Below are 15,932 nucleotides of genomic sequence, written 5' to 3' on the forward strand. Positions count from 1 at the left end.
GCAAAAACTTGATATTGATGTAAATTGCACCACCTTAATTCACCGTATGCAAAATAGCTCATTGCATTGTAAGACCAAAGGCTATTTTTTCATTCGCAAATTCAACAAAGAAGCTTTTATATTACGAAATACACTTGGGAATATCTGCACCAATTGATATTCCTGCATTAGGATTCGCCGACAGCAAACAGCTACACTAGACACTACACTGATAATCTAAGACCCATGCATACAAACATGCTCACACACACTAGCCCACAGGTGCAGGGACATATGAGCACAAACTCATATTGTGTCATCTGTCTCTCAGCAGTAATTTAGCAGTCTGTGATGAGATCTGACTGGGCCAACATGATGAGAAAGAAACAGAAATGCGTTAAAAAAGCTCTTTTGGCTCTTTTCATAGTCTGTTTGTGTGTGTGTGTGTGTGTGTGTGTGTGTGTGTGTGTGTGTGTGTGTGTGTGTGTGTGTGTGTGTGTGTGTGTGTGTGTGTGTGTGTGTGTGTGTGTGTGTGTTTGTTTTCTGTGTGTGTGTGTGTGTGTGTGTGTGTGTGTGTGTGTGTGTGTGTGTGTGTGTGTGTGTGTGTGTGTGTGTGTGCGCGCACAGGCGGACAGAGGAGGCTGTTAATTACTGTGATAGAGAAAGGAAGGCTTGTCACATTAGTCCCCAGGTGGTGATGACAAAAGAAGGTGATTTACATGAAGGATATGATGGAAGGTTAACGGAGGGCTCATCAGGTAGAAAGAGATGATTATGGCTTCAAAAGTAGTGTGTGTGAATCTGACAGAGAGAAAGAGGCAGGGAGTGTCTGGGCATTTATATGCATTCTCTGTTATTGTCCCTTTCTAGATGTGATGTTGACCTTTCTTTGTAACAGTTTCCGCTAACACTGCAATTTGAAAAACATAGACTAAAACTGCCTTCACTTTAATTTGAAATGTTATCAAGCAAAACCATGAAACAAAATTAAAATATAAAGAGAGAGCCAATCCAAGTTCTTAAGAATTTTAATGAGATGAGTGTTTTAAAGATTATTTGGTGGAAGTTTTTAAGGGCCGACAGAAATTCTCCATATGAAAAATAAAATGTAGATAAACACTGAATAAATAATAGGTTTGAAAAAACATGCAAATCAGCATCTGTCTGCCTGTTTCTTTGGGTTTATCTCAACCTACTGAACAAGTTACCCAACATGGAGAAGCAGTAATATGAAAGAGAAATCACAGTAACAAGAAATACAACACAAATCAGATGAGAAAGAAATGAGATTTGAGAAGATATGGTATGAGATGAGATGGGAAAACAAGAATCAGGATGGGATAAGAAGAGATGAAATTTGAGACAAGTCAAAAATGTGTGAGACAGCACATTTGTGAGACAAGATGAAAACAGATGAGATGAGGCAACATGAAATCAAAATGAGGCAAGAAAAGATTAAATATGAAACAAGACACAATGTCAGATGAGATGAGTTGATGCAACAGGAACCAAGATGAAAGAAGAAGTGGCGAAATATGAGATAAGGTAAATGTGTCAGGAAACGTGCAACTAGATGAGACAAAAAGACAATGAGAAATGTTCAGACAAGATCATATGTAACAGGATATGTGTGATGACACTGCGACTGGACAGAACAAGACACAATGAGATTAGAGTGTCAAAATTTGAGATAAATCAAGATAAGGCAATCCTAAATGAGAAAATAGGGGACAGAATGAGATGATGTATGGTATGAGATAAGAAAAAAAATTAGTCACCAAAATGTGACAAAAAGAATCCATCAAATGAGATGGATTGAGATAAAATTGAGATAAAGTGAGAACAAATTAGATGAGATAGCACGTCCGTCTGGCTTGGTTGGCTAAACTGTCTACTGTGTATTAAGACATTTGTTGCAGGGCATTCTTTCTCATCTTTGGTATCTTTTCTTTCTTTAGTACAAATCATGCCAGATGAGACTAAATGAGGCGAGATGAGACCAAATTAAACAGTAAGGATGCAGCTGTGGTCTTTGTTCTCCAGAAGTTCTCTGATGCCGTATGAATGAGACACGTGAGAAGGTGAGGGATCAAAAAGGGTCACCCACCAATCCACACAAAATGAGATAAGATGAGGGGAGAAAACTCAAGTTAAGTCACAATGAGACGAAAAGAGACCAGATGAAACGTCAGAAAGAGGTCCGTTGATTTGCAGTCTCCTGCAAGTTCAGTGATCCCTTCATAAATCAGGTCAGACCAGACAAACCAGGACCAGGACAAAATGAGAAAAGACAAAAAATTAAATCAAGATTAAGCAAGGTGAGAAAAAAAAACGACAGATGACACAGCAAAAAGAAGTCACTGTGTTGAGACAGTCTTTTCAGCTTCATAGCAACAGAACAGAGTCTCCAAGAAGCCTGCAGATCCTTATCAGCAAACCACATCCTGACCCCCTAATCACCGCAGATGTGATAAATGAATTATCTGTCTCTTCTGATCTTTCTAACTGATAGAAAAACTACACTTCCTCCTCTTCAGGGCACAATTCAACTCCAGTGAACTGCCACCATTTCCCAGCCTCACATCTGCACCCCAGCTCTGATCGCATATCTATGGTTCAGCAGGAAGAACAAGAGAGATCACACAGTCAATTGCCTGTCATGATACATTGGTTAAGAGCCAGCCGTGAAAACCAATGATTGCAATGTATGTCATGGCTCATAAGCAGCACACGTTTGAATATGAACACTGTGGTAAATGGTCAAAGAACACCTAAGCGGTGAGCAAGAAAGACATAAAAATACTGTACTTTCAAATTAGCTAAGATAATTCATGTAAGGTTTGTACTTAAATTGAAAAAAAAAAACCAATTTTGCTTTGCCATAAAAAAAAATAAGTGTAGTTTATTCAGTATTAGTTTTTATTCACAAAAAAATTCCATGTATTTACCTGAAGTATAAGGGAGTAATAGGGCCAACAATTTCAAGAATAAAGTTGAAAATTTACAAGAAAAAAAGTCAAAATATTTGGAGAAAAAAATCAAAGGCCTAATATTACAAGATAATACTCCATTACATAGTAGACAGGTGAGAGCAGTCTGTCAGCTTTTACATGTTAAATGAGTGGATGACCTGAGGTTACAAGTTTTACCAAGCAGCACCTTAACATGAAAGATTTAAGGATATTCCATGAATAAAATGAAACCAGTTACATGATGTATGAGTCAATAACTGGATGTATTTTGAAGCAGCGGTTGGAGCATAGCGGGGACTTCAGCTGAACCTGAGAGCGCAGTCACGGCATCAGAAATTGATTAAACCTCAGCGAGCTTTCTGAAAACGACATAAAAGCCATCCAGAATCTACATATCATACACTATACTGTATATTACTGCTCTGCACTCTGCTGGTATATCTCATTCAGACTGACACAGTGACACGACGACAGACACCTCTAGCTTAACTCTTAAATCTTTTAATAAGGCATAAATTCCACACTTGGATGTTTATTGTCCACACAAATGCTAACAGCATCCTGGAGTGCGGGAGACAGTCCCAAACTGAGATATAAACCAAGCACATAGTGACTTTCCCAGTTATGTGTGGAGGAGAGACTGACATACTGTAAAGGAAAGTGGCACTGCAATACAAAAACAAGTCTTTGAAGAAGAAATAGTAACTGTAGACTACGGTATGGACTGTCAGGAAATGTTAAGAAATGCACATTCAATCAACACAATCTTAGCATAACATATGACATTTTGCCTTCAAATCAACCTACTTTATTCTATTATGATCTGTTTCCCGATATATTACAAGTTTTTTTCTCAAAATGTCACGTGTTTTCTCCAGACGTTACTACTTTTCTCTTGTAATGTTATGACTTAATTCTCGAAAATCTCAGATGTTCTTTTCTGTTCTTGCCCTAATACTTCTTTGTATCTTCGTCCAAAGTGACTTCCGCTTTTTTCACCATACATACACATATCTGCAGCGTGCGGACAGGAGAGGTTGGGGATAGACAAGCCAACCCTGCAATGAATGGACTTCCCGCTTTACCACCTGAGGTTCAGCCAAACCCGAGAAACCTTAGACCTTAACCTTAACCTGAAAAAGGTAACGACACCAAACACCTCAGTTTATTTCAGACCTCTTTTCATGCTTGGTTTGGTTTTTGCCATGTTCACGTGGTGATTAATTTATTCAGCGAACAAAAGTTGTGGTGCATGGTAAGTGTGCACCTGATGGGGGAGTTCAATTAGGCTAAATTAAGAGACAAAAAAGGTTTAGAAAGTTGATAAGTAGGCGGAAAACACACAGAGAAGGTTCTTCGGTATGATTGTGATTCCCATCAGACCCTCTGTTTCCTTGCACTGTGCCTTTGACTCTAATGTCAATTCAAAATCTGTGTCTATGTAAACAACATCTTAAACTGTGAAAGTCTATTAGTGCAATACTACATATGTGTGTCTAATATTACATAAACTAAATACTTCTATACTTCAAAGTTTTCTTTTGTTGATCCATACAGGTGATGCCAGTGCTTACCGTGTGATATTTGAAATGATCCTCTCCTGGACATCCCTTTTGGCTCTGGTTTCTGCTCACCCAGCAGTGATACCCAGCCAGTGATACTTGAGTTACTCTTTGAAAATACAACCAGTTCCTTACAGCACCATAACAATTTCGATAGAACTACCTCGGAAGGAACTACAGAAAACCTCTAAGAGAGTTCTTTACAGCACCATAAAGAGTCGTGAAACATTTTCTGTCACTATGGTTTGATACAGAGTGTAAATTTACACTGACCTGCTGTGAGGTCCAAAAGTTTGCTTCATCGGATCTAATTCTGCTTGGCTTGATAACAATGCCACTGTTGCGTTACAGGGAAATTGATTATTGTCACGTACCTCCACCTTTCTCATCCCCTTCAAAGAAAAGATGCAAAACGATAACAGATAGCCAGTTAATGACGCATGAATGATTAAAGAGCCCCGCAGGGAGAGGTTGTCAAACACTGCAGACAGTAAACCTTTTTCTGTGTGTGTCATCTTCTGTTTATCTTCAGCTGGGGGCAGGAGATACACAGACATGTTGTGCCACAAGGTGAACTTGAGGGAGACCAGGTACATTTTCCAAAAATATAGATAGATGAACAAATAGATAAACAAAGAGAACAAGACGCAGGATAAGGGAGAGGTTTATCTCACAATGAAAGGAGTCTAAAGTAGGAGGTTTGGAGCAGAGTTAGGACCTAATTAAATGTACAGGCATATTAAAAAGAACCTAGCAAGTGACCTGCTCTAATATGAATTCAGAATGGCATGAAAAACCAAAACAATATAACGTCCTCAGCTTAACACGGGCCATTAGACCCTCACATTAAACTCCCCGACACACACTAAGACTATTAACCCCACAGTACACACCAAACACACACCTACGGTGACTCACTTTGCAACGCTGCAACCTACTTTTTATTTCATCTCTCTCTCTGTGACCCTCCCTCTCATTCCTTTGATCAGGAACTCTCAGGAAATAGATGCAGGATCTACATCCGTGGCGGCAAGCTCCTCTCATCACTTTGCTGTGCCAAAGCTTTTTCTATCAGCAGAGCATTCGAGGCACCCAACATGGAAGAGAATTACACCAGCTCTCAGGGTGCAGCTTTTCTGTCAGATAGACTATGACTGTGTCTCAGGGCTAGTAAATAATCCCTAAGTGCTCCTTATTTGACCTCAGATTGATTCGTTGGTAGAGTAAATCTCATTGCACAAAATGTAAAGCACTGTAATGAAAGTGTGAAAACAGTCTGTTGTAAATTAGTAATTTAGTTTATGTCAATGAATCAAACATTAAGAAAACAATACATTAATAAAAGCTGCATTGTAAATGGTGTTTGTAGAAATGAATGCAACTGCCCTGCTGTATGGAGATTTTCAAATACATAACAGTAGCATTTCTCTCATGCTATAAATCAAACCTATGATGTGTATATACAGCATGTTTTGTGGGTGTAATTGACAGCCTCTTTAATTTCCTAATCATATTGGATCTTATCCATCCATCTATTTTCTGCTTAGAGTCAGGTAGCAGTGGCAGCAGGCTAAGCAAAGTATTCCAGACGTCCCTCTCCCCAGCAACGCTTTTCAATTCCTCCTTGGGAGCCCAAGGAGGTCAGATGAAAAATGTCATCTCTCCGCCGTGTTCTGGGTCTACCCAGGGGCCTTCTACCTAATTATTCACTGATTTATCCGTAGACTGAATATCAGATATCCAGTTTACAGATATTCTCTACAAGTCAGACTTGTGATCTGGCTTTGCAAACAAGACTGTTCCTCTTCTTTGGAAAAGTACTTCCCCTTTTTGATGTAAGTGTTTTATGCTGTATCAGGTCTTTAACTTACAATACCCACTGAAGTTCCATCCATCCAATCAACCATCCATCTATTCATCAATTATCCATTCATTCTGTTTGGCGCTTATCTTGTCGAGGGTCACAATGTGTAGACACATACAGCATATACCCGAACAAACTAAATTAAAATGAGCACAACAAATTTATTATAGCTTGTGTTGGTGGGGTTAAAGGAAAAGTTGAGCATTTTGGGAAATAGTCTTATTTGCTTTCTTGCAGAGAGTTAAATGAGAAGTTTGATACCACTCTAACATCGCTACCACAAAAGCTACTGCCAGCAGTTGGCTTATATAAAAGACCGGAAATGGGGAAACAGCTAGCCCTCCTTTGTTTGCTGTGGACTATTTCTTATAAACACACAAATCTGCACTTTTGTGGATGTATACTGCAGACTAGCTTGTCCAGTTGCAGCCATCCTAGTCTTGTCACAACAACCTCTTTGCTGTGTACTTAATATTTTCACCTACCTCTCAGTGCTGGGGAGGATGGCAATGTGCAGATACTGTACTTTGCAACAAATTTCAGCTTAAAAATATTTCTTGGGTCTAACATTTTGTGAATGAAAGTAACACCTTTGATTGTGCCCACTGACTTGGCACTTACAGAACCTTTTTAGGACTTTGAAATCCAATTGCGGAAAACAACATAATAAAAAAGCCTTGAAAACTTGACAATAAAAATGAAATCCATAACCAGTATCACCCGTCACCTACAGCATATTTCAGTTATCTTGATAATATCCTAAAAAGGAGGATTTTTGGTGATTCAACTGCGTTGCTGATCCAAGCACCTGTAACACAGATGTGGCCCATTAATGTACAATGTTTAAACAGACGTTCACATAATGGGGGTCTCCGAACATAAATACTGTACATGAACTACTAGTGCTATATAAAGAATGATCAGAATGTGTTCTTAGTGGAGCAGATGGTTGCAATTCTGCCAGCACTAACTAGCGCTGAGCGATTATGTGTGATGATAAGTTGCTTCTCAGTTGAAAGCCTATCATTAGGCTTTAATTAAAGCAGTAGCCAGGGCGGGTGACACTGTCTGCCACAGATTCCTCGTACCCATGGGTGGGAGGGGGTCTCACACTCTCTGTCTTTCTGTCAGAGCCACGTGGTGCACATGTGTGGCATATGAATCCCTTTTTCCTTTCGTGTAAGTAGCTTGGTATACAAAAACTCACACACACAGAGATGGCAGTGTCTGAGACTGGGGGCAACCAGTATCGCCTTGTGTGGTCGAGTGTCTAGACTAAGTGCATGCCCAATGGCATTTATAAGGGGGATGGCTGGGGAGAGGGCAATGAAAAGTCCTATGAATTAAAGCAGCCTTTGACTATTTTTTGGACACAAGAGCCTGTCAAACTCATTGCAAACTCTTGTGCTAATTACAGTGCCCAAAACAAGTGCATAGTCAAATTGACAGAATGTATTCGCACAGCACAGACATTGAATCACGTAATGTGCACTGTAGCCCATTCTTTGCTACTCCTTGTCCACCAGAATGACAGTTCTCTTTACAAAATGAATGAGTACTGTTCTTTGCGCTTGACCTGAGTATAAAAACTGAAAAAAACACTTATACCATCTGTATAGATGAATTAATAAAAAACAACTGGGAATAGATGCTGTACCCCAGGCCTGATTGAAAAGTCAGAGTAGGACAAAGTTGCATTTTGACACTTTTGATGTTTATGCTTAGGAGTCGCAGGTACAGTAAGTCCTAAACTAGTCTTACCAATGTAACAGAATGTAAAGTTTTAGAGCACCATGGCTCAAGATCATCATTTAAACTGCTTCTTCAAGTGATTCTTCCTGTAGATTTAAAGTTATACAGTATCTAATTATCTATATATATGGGTCTAAATAATTAGAATTTAATACTGTTAACAGCTCACTCTTTTTTAATGTTTTAGTTCCACACAGTTACATTAGATTTGATGATGAGGTTTCAGCTTTTAGCCTCGCTGTAATTCGGTGAGGTGTTCGCATCCATATTGGTTATAGGACTCAGAGCACTTTGTTCTCAGGGTCCGTGGACTGCAATATTTCAAGGAAAAAGCAACAAGTGAAGATGGCTGTGATGAAGACGTGGCAGAGCATCAAAAAGGATGATATCATAATGTGTCAGCTAATGTCTGTGGGTTGCAGACTTCACCCAGGACTTTTTTCATTGCATAGGATGTCTAACAGAATTCTATGATCTTAGAGTTAACTCAATCAGTGTAATCAGATGTGCATGTAACACCCTAAAATCATAGTTAAAAATAAGCACTTTAACGTCACAGTTATTGTTTCATTACAAATCAAATGTATGAAGCCAAATAATAAAAACATCTCATTGTTAAAATGCTGTTTGCCCAGCCAAGCGAAAAAAAGCCAGTATCTTAAATTAATTGCTTTAGGGAAAGCGCATCGCTTAATTCTGACCGTCTTTGCGTCTCCCTCCCTTTGTCTGCATCTCACTGACTCTTAACGAGCACTTTGAAAGCATCAGGCATCAGCCAGCATCCTTATTAAAAGAATATACAGTTTAACTGGATGCCATCAATACCACTAAACTGCTGGCGCTGTATAAAATGTCAATCAGCCTGCTTGAGAGGCTGGCCATCAACTGCTGCCGCTGGAAAATGCTGATTTGAATGCTCCTCACTTTGTTAGTATCTCAGGATTTATAGAGGCAGGAAAGAAAAACACTGCAAACAGTGCTTCCTCTGTTTGAACAACAAAGAGGCATTTATATAGGTGTCGTTTTTCGGAACATCCGATGCAAGCCGCAGATCTTTTCATTCAAGAACTGCCAGCAAAATTCAAATCGTTGTGTTTTTTATTTGTAACTGGCCCTGCGAATGAAGACTCTAAAATCACTCATAAAATTATAATTAATTTATCTACCATGTTAGTTAGTTTGACGTCAGCCTCAGAGAAACTCTTGCATGCTTCCCACTAGAGTTGCCAATGATATTTGAATTTGTATTATCTGGAGTGGACATCACTTTTAACACCTTTCCTACAGGTTAGTCCAGTTCAATGTGCTTTACATTTAAACGCAAATGTTACTGACAGAAGAGCCAAAAGCCTAAAATGAAAGTAAAACTTATGCAGGGAATGCAAACAGTTTAAGACAGAAAAATACAAATTTAGTAGGAACTAAATTGTATTTTTTTTTCTGAAGTGTATTTGCCTGATATTACGTTTAGTAAAAATATGGAGAACCTGAGTGTTTTCTATGGTACCTCCAGATCCTTGGAATCTCTTTTGAAAAGCCTGTTTCCACACTTTATTTAGCTGAAGAATGTGACCCCTGAAAGTTCAATTACAGTAAGTGATAACATGGAGTTAACCCGATCCCTTATTGAAACAAATTTGACTGATGGACGTCATTTCAGACAGCTTGGGTGTGTTTACGCCAATGGAGCAAGCTATCCAAACACCTCGAGCTGTTTGAATTAATGCTGTACGCACAGTAACCACCGGGAGAAAATGAAGATGGATGACCCGGCTATGAAAAACATTCCCCGGTCAAAGGTCACACCCATCACCTTATATGCAGCCACTGACTCTCTCAACCCATAATCCTGTGTGCCAGAACCAATATAAACATACTCCTATATAGTCAGTGTTGAAAAGTTAAAGCTTCTTGCCCCAAAGCCTGGAGAAAACTTTATTTACTGGCATCTCACGGGAAGTAAACAAAATATCTCAAATGTTTTAAATCCAATTGCAAGTAATTCAGTCATGATCATCATCTCTGCCATTACCGCTGCCGCTCCTGAAATGAAATCTCAGAGTCATCTTGTCCCCTATTAGCTGTGCATTACATTACAGCCTAGGGAAGGTCACTGCAACATGCGTAGACTTGTTCTGCCCTCCTCCGTGACACACAGAATAAATTCATCGCAATAGCTGCAAAGTTGCAATTTCCTGCAATTTGCTATGAAAGGACATACTTCTAGGGACTCTATGGGGAGAAGTCAGCCTTCACTTGCACACCATTTTGCCTCTCCTCCCTCTTTATTTGTTCCTTTTGTCTTGTGTCGCTTTTTCTATGTCCCTCACTAAATGCAGTGTAGACAATTTCCATCTGAAGCCTGATGATATCAAGCTTAGAAATGTTCCACTTTGTATGATTCTGTTCTCCAGATGGCTATGATATTGTGATTTCTTGGTTTTAGCACAGTATTTTATTTCATATATACAGTGCACTTTCTGGTCTGAATGAATAAATAGTATTAAGTTCTGTCTGATGTTACTGTTGTGGACTATTATTACAAATCGTAAAAAGTTGCTGTGGGGGGCTGGATGGTGAAATTAGAAGTCTGTGGGCAAGATTCTTGTATACTTGTTCTTCAATGCATGCTTTTCTTTAAGGTTTTTCATGAACACTGTCTTTTCTGTAACAAAGCCTCAGCCTTTCTTTATAGCCAAAGCCTCACATTTTCCCCCTGCAGCTCCATACACAAAGAAAAAACTAAATAATTCATACACTACATTTGTATCAAAGGTGTATCATCCTATGAAATGGTCGGTTTGTTCTCCAAACAGGCTTAAAGTGTGTTGTCAGCACAGCTTGGTAGGACCAGAAGTGCTTACCTCTGCTGATAAGGCTCCACTTGGCTAAGAGTCCCCTTCTTTCAAAAAACAAACGCTCCCCCACGTGTCTCTTCATCATCGCGAAGAATCTTCCATCACAGGAATGGGAGGCACATCGTGGGCTGCTTGAGTTATAAGCTAATTGGTGAATAGAGCAGAAGTTTGTAAACTGCATTGGATATTCAGTGGAAAGAAAAAATAATAAAATGGGGGCTATTTTGCTGACACATCTGCAGCCGGTTACTACAGTATGCAGCCAACTGGCAGCTATGACGATGATGACATATTGACAGAGGCTCCATGGGGATACTCCGAGCTCCATCGCTTTGCTGGGCTCAGGGCAAGAGATTTCTGCTTTGGGGTTTCGTCGGGGGAAATCTAGACGGGGTTGATGACGCCTGCGGGCTTCTTGCATGAGGATGGATGAGTACATTTGGCTGTCAGTGGTGAAGAGACCTATCTGGCTCTGTCAGAGGTCCACAAGGGAATGAGAAGACACAAGGGGCCTGGTCTCAATAGGCAAATGTAGTCTTCCTACATACCTTCCTCATCATCCTCATCTTTCACAGGCTGGAATTTGTGGTATTTTTGTCTGCGAGTGGCTTTCTAATGCCAGGATGCCTTTATTGTTGAGAGAAATGGATCTATCTTCATCGATTGCTGCTTTAGTGCAGAAGGTGCTTTCTAACCCTCCCTGAACTCCAGTATCTTTAATAAATAATGGTATTTTTTCAGTGGTGGTAGGTGGAAGTTTATGTGCCAAGGGAGCCACTTTAGATGATTGGGAAGAACCCAAAAGAGCCCTGTGTGAGACAGTCATTGATTTCACTGTCTTTCTCTGTCTGTCTGTGTTGTTCGGGGCCTTCAGGCAGTAGTCTGGTAACCCAGAACGAACACTATGGGGTCTGAGCGATCCCCAGCCCAATCAACAGGGTGCTTTATCAATCAATATGACCTTCTTGAGCACAGATTCTTCTCTTTGCTTTCACCCTCCAGCATTTTTAGCCCCACAGCCTACACTGCCAACTGGGTAATGTAAACTTTTAGCACCTACGGAGCTGATGAAATCTGTGTTCATTATTTGGATGTCCTTTAAAAAGATAACGTAAAGTAATATAATGATGTGAAGTACTCTGCCTGTCTGCAGGATTCCATGCAGCCGGGAGTACATTACATTTGCAACCCACTGGCATGACATTGAGTTGTTGAGTCACTCCTTAGTGAACCATTAAAATCAGTCCTAGAAAATCTCAGGAAGAGGGTGAAACAAGCAGTCGATTTAATAAATGCATATAGCCGTCTTGGGAATTTGCGTCTGGAATGTTTTCATTTTCTCCGACTGAGGACTGGTTTGCTAATTGGGTTACGTGGGCTCAGCGAGGAAGTTGTCAAGCTTCAGGGGTTTTTATTTGTGCCTGGCCATCAACTCAAGCCCAGGGCAGTGACCCTCAGGGTGACGCCCCCATGAGGCCCTTTAAGGTACAGCTGTCTGCTGAATCAGTCCAGAAGCCTCGCTTTCCCAGAAAATCACAGGTTCTGAGGTGATAGTGTGACAGAGGCAAGAGGCCACACAGCTTGGTATTATGGGAGGGTTTTACTGCTCCTTAGGTCAGCTTAGTAGCTGCTTAGGAGGAGTAGCAGCCACACTTGGTACGTCACCCTCAACTTTAAAGGACTAAAAACTAAAAGCTGATGATAGTACTTTGGACGATAAATACACTCTGAGAACGTTTCATTTTATACACACACACACCTGCATGAAGCTTTTGAAACTGCATGTGACTTGAATGTGTTATCACGGAAAAAGTGCCAGTGTTCCTGCTTTAAATATTTCAATTGCCAGATATTTTTTGGTATTGTAGATACACACTGTATTTACACTGTATCTACAATAAACAGACACTCACATTTAGTTACATGTTCATTCGTTAAGCGAGCAAGCGAGTTTTAAAATCTCAGATTCTCTCATTGGTATTGCCACTGAGCTGCTGTATTTAACCTAAATATGCTACATTTGCTAGGTGGAAATGTTTGCATATGAGCTTGAAAATGTAATGAGTCAAAGGTATAAATATGGCTTGACATAACATTTTTCCCACCAGTTTTGAACAAAGCCTGTATATAATAACAAGGCCACCCTGCCAGCCCAGATGTTGGGATTTTACCAGATGTGGTCCACCTGCTGAGATGAGGACACTGACTTATGACCAGCAGGTCAGAGCAACTTTCTTCTTGTCCCCTGCCTTACAAAGAGAGAACCACCAGGGTAGAAACAGACACAGACCACAGCTGCTAATGACATAAACATGCTCAGCCATTGATGACACAGAGGATGTGTTTGTATTTGTGCATATGATACATAAAAAAAGGCATTACAAATATTTTAGATGACAGATATGTAGTGTGTATGTCATAATATTAAGAGCACTGCCCAAACACACTTCCTCACCCACCCAAATGTAGTCATTCTATAGCTGCCTCCCCCTTATTTTGAACCGTAATGGCAGTGTTATGTGGGTGTGCTGAATGTTTAAAACAGGCTCAGACAAAGAAATCAATTTAAAGAATGTTGAATGTTTCATGCCATACATAAAATGCAAGGTTGTGTCCATACAAATATGTATATATGCCCGTCTATGCATTACTTTGTATATGTGTGTGTGTGTTTGCCTGTCTAAAGGCAGCTCCAGTGGTGGTGGCTTCCTGGGGAATTGAAATTAATGAGTGTAATCAGAAGCACACAGCGAGCCAGGCAAGGGCAATTAATACAAGCAAGGCGAGCAGAGCCGCTGGTTTGCTCGGCCAGGCATGGCTGGAGCCGAAGAGATGAAGGATTAAGATGCAACCGCAAGCAATCTCCACAGCTTTTCCGCACACAGCAGATGTCCACGGAGGGAAGGCACTGGGAGCCTGGCATCGACACGCATCCGCCAAACGGCCACTCGGTCAGCTTGGCCCAACGCGAGCTGACAACCTCCTGGCAGCCTTCAGATAACACCATCCTCTCTGTTTAGTTCGAGAACCAAGGGAAGGCCCTCACCCAGGGCCCCTGCACTGCATACGAAAGGGACTCGGTGCAAAGCTGCACAGTGGAGCTACTATGTGTGAGAGAGAGACAGAGGAATGTAAAGAGATAAACAGAGAGAGAGAGAGAGAGAGAGAGAGGGCGGGTATTGTGTGCAAGCCCAACTCAAGTACATCTCAATGTGAGGGACATTTTTGTTACCCCTGTGTTCCCTCCATGTTTTCCTGATTGAAAGATCCTTCGATGCATGCATTCCTTCAAGCATACATATTTGCTTCAGTACAAATAAACACACTGGACCCAGCTGCCTTCAGAAACAGCTCTGCTTGTTGTTTTCTTTAATTGACACTAAACGAGAGTGTCACCGCCCAGGATCTTTTCACTCAGCCCTGGCTTTGTTGCCTTGAATGGCGTTCGTTCCCCTGTCGGTCTCGCATTTCGACTGTTTACGTGAGATAATGATGCATGTGTAAGGATACACCGCCAGGCCAAGAGAGAGGCTGATATGAACTGTGACAGCTGCCTCATCGGTCCAAACCAATTTGTGTTGAAACGGAACAATGATGTCAGCTCAGACATCGGGGGATGTAATGAAGAGAGATGCTATAGGGGCAATGTGTGATGCACACAGAGAATAAAGGCTCAGGCCAACTCCCAACAAGGGTTTAAAGGTCATGCAAGGTCAAACAAGCATGAGGCCAAACCTGATTCTATATAAAACACAATGTTTTCGAACTCATACCCTCTTTGTGTAATGCCCTTAAAATGTAAATGTTATTGCTTAACTTGCAACTGGAGTCTAGGTAGACCTTTCCAAGAAATTACCACTGCTTTGTGGCAAGACATGACTGGACAAGATGCTGTGAAGTAATGTTTTTCTCTTCAGGTATTAAAAAAGAATGGTTGGATGTTCAAAACATCACCATTTTTGTTAAAATCAACTTAACATTTAAGAATAATTCACTTGTTTATGTGGAGGTAAAGCAGTGGACCGATTCAAACCTTGCAATAAGCCACAACAGTCTTTTAGCTCTATAACACAAACAAAACCAAAAAAAATGTATCCCCCCTCAGCAAAAGATAAAGTATAAGGTTTGAGAATTGTGGATTGTGGCCTTAACACCAGTGTCAAACACTGTTGACCTCATTCCCTCCTCCACAAGTTATGTGGAGTCTCAGTGCAGTTTTAGTGTGTGCCGGTTTATGAAAGAGTGCTGGGTTAGAGGGCAACTCAAACAAAATGACAAAACAACTCCATCAAACTTTGATTGAATTCTCCTCCTAACTTGTTTGTCGGCAAGAGAAATATCATTGCCTATTGATTGATTCTCTTCCGATTCATAAATCTCGTTCTTTATTGTCCAGGGAGTGCATACTATAGAGAGTATTGTGTTAAAGCTGTCGCTGACACCGTCACCAGTACCGATAAATTACTGACACTTCAATAACGTGAAATACGTGCTCTTGTGCCTATGAGAGGCAACAGTTTAACGTGTCTCTCATTTAGAACCCCATTACTTTAATGGAGGAAAATTCAAACTCGAAAAATTTACAGTTTTCCTCATGGCTGTGGCCAGATAGAAATTGCCTGGTAACATCAGCTCACACATATTGCTCTTAGTAATTGATGAGTTTTCTCATGTAATAGTGTTAAAAGGATTTTTTCCGACCCTTCTTTTCTTGGCCAGGGATCAAAGTCTTTCTTCTCTCCGGTGTAGCTTGCCTGCCCTCTTCTGGCCTCATGTCGTCATGAGGTCAGGTCACGTTGACTTATCACTGACCAAAAATAAGAAATATTAGGTTTTTTTGTATAAATATATGTCATTCCAAAAGCAAAGTGTAAAGTGAGTACATAAGGATACTACATACCTCAAACAAACGCTGAAAGTGAAAATTAAAATAAATATCCACGAT

The sequence above is a fragment of the Xiphias gladius genome, chromosome 16 (genome assembly GCF_016859285.1).
Source record: "Xiphias gladius isolate SHS-SW01 ecotype Sanya breed wild chromosome 16, ASM1685928v1, whole genome shotgun sequence".
Taxonomy (NCBI): Eukaryota; Metazoa; Chordata; class Actinopteri; order Istiophoriformes; family Xiphiidae; genus Xiphias; species Xiphias gladius.